This window comes from Halyomorpha halys, unplaced genomic scaffold (assembly GCF_000696795.3).
Source record: "Halyomorpha halys isolate HHAL.00 unplaced genomic scaffold, Hhal_1.1 Scaffold30.1, whole genome shotgun sequence".
In the NCBI taxonomy this organism is placed as follows: domain Eukaryota; kingdom Metazoa; phylum Arthropoda; class Insecta; order Hemiptera; family Pentatomidae; genus Halyomorpha; species Halyomorpha halys.
Genome location: NW_027110126.1, coordinates 1,252,418 through 1,254,851, shown reverse-complemented (window position 1 = coordinate 1,254,851; position 2,434 = coordinate 1,252,418).

The window sequence follows — 2,434 nt, the reverse complement described above, 5'->3', positions numbered from 1 at the left end:
ACCAAAGAAATCATCCCATTTCTATTACTAATAACACATTTTGTTTTCTCTGTTTCTCGTTCCATAAGCATATAGTGGTACTGGAGACAAAGGTAGTGACGATGTGTTTCGAAAATCCTAAGAGTTCAGCGTTTTTTGAAGTCCGAGCGTTGATTGCACAACTCTAAAATTGTTTGTTGCCGTAACGTGTTGACCGCACATCTTTGAGAAAGTTTAGATGTTTGAAATTATGTTTCTATAATATTAAACAGTATGTAATTAAGCGGTCTTATGTTCTTATGTTATTACGGAGTGTTATAGCAAAAGTTTTATTGATCATAATGGATCTTTCAGACTCTGATGTTTGTAACAACTAGCACGATCATGGTATTGTCAATTGGTATATGATTACAATTTTGTCCAAATAAGACATAAATGAACATTAAAAGTTACTAAATGATTTCCAATTTCTCCTGTTTCTTTCAAATAGATTTATATAATCTTGGGAGCCTGATTCATATTGTATTATGCATCTTGATAAGTTGCGAAGGCTGATTAATTGCAGTTAGTGTAGCGATAATGTTTCTTCATTAGCCGATTATTTATTAACACAATACCCCAATGGTATATTATGTCTTTTCTTCTGATTACTGCAGACTGTTCTGATTGTTATGGGGTTAAGATCGCGCCTGCATTTTTGTACGATGTTTGATGGCAAGGCATAATTGTCTTGCGGTATTGACTCTGTGTCAGTCGGAAGGGGTGGGTGAAGCGCAGTTTAAGTAACAGTGGTAATCGACAAACATCATTAAGTGGTCACTACACGGAGCAATACTAATATTCTACATATATATTGATAATATAAATATAATGTACAATGCATTTAAAAAATAATAATAATAAATATTAATTATATCAATATAATTAGTAATATAATAATAGTAAATTATAATTATAATAATAAAGGCTTATTGAACCCGAACGTTTCATGTCGATATCAACCTTTCTCTACATACCTTTGTCCCTCCAAACCCAAATCTACCAGATCAGTCTTGACGCAATCCTCCCTCCCACGCTACGGTCTACCCCTCAGACGTTTACTCGTCGGTTCAGTATTTATTAACATTCAGGGATCCACTGGTTACTAAGCCCTAAAACCTTACTCGCCCATCTTATTCTCTGCAATTCTATAACCTGTATTATATTTACCGTGAGCAATAATTCCCCATTAATTCATCCTTTTGCGGCCCGAATATTTTACGTGATATCTTATTTCCAAAAACCTTAAGATGCTGTTCCTAACTCAATGTAAGAGGGCACGTCTCGCGTCCGTAAATAATAGGAGGAATGATAATCAGTTTTGTCAATTCTAACTTTTAGGTTCCTGAAGAGAAGCAATTTTGAAATTGAAAAATAATAAGCATTTCTACCCCCTTTAACCGATCTTTTGTTTCCTCCACAATTTCGTTTTTTCTTGTTGCCGTAGAACCTAAATACTCAAACCTCTCTACCTGTTCAAATGTACCTCTTATCTTTATATCGCCAAAATTGCTCCCGTTTCCACTGTTAACAATATATTTTGTTGTACTCGTATTTATTTGGAAACCTAATTCCTTTTCATTTCTAATAATGTATTCAAGTTCTAAATTAAATAAGACAGGTGATTGAGAATCGCATTGTTTTAAACCCGACCGAGCCTCGAACTTCTTAGAATAATAATTACCGATTCGAACCTTATTAAACATTTCGGTCATGTTCATCATTAATACATTTCCTAACTTCTTTGGTATTCCCTGTTCAATCAAAATATTATACAGCTCCTGGCGGTCGATAGAACCGTAAGCCTTTTTGAAATCTAAATAAAGTTGATGAATTTCCCCGTTTTATTCCAACGTTTTCTATATTGTTTGATATAATGAAAATATTGATTTACAGTGAACGTTTTTGCCTAAAAACTATAATTATAGTAATAAATATATATTGTTATATTTTATCATATTCTATGAATCAGACAATACTTTTATTTAGAATCTAAATCACTCATTCATCCATCATAAAGTAAACCAATATTAAAAACAACTTCAATTTGTGTGTCAATGTCATCCTCTCTTATATATTCATCAATGTTGGTATGATATCAGATGAAGCATAGTCATTATGTCTTTTTTTTTATTAATAGAATAAATCTTTTTTTTTATTTAATACCAGATCTTCCTGGTGGGCCTTACATGGTTAATTTTCAAAAATTTTTGAAGTGCATTTTTCAATGTTCAGACTAATCATCCATTTAGTGAAGTATTGTTCTAGTTCATTAAAGTCTTTTGAATCGGCTAGTTTCACCATATTAAATTTCCTGCAATACTTTATAGTTATATACTTTATGTAAGTATACTTATACTTTATATTATATAAAACCTAAGAAGAAGTTCTTTAGTTTTATAGAAATTAAATTTAA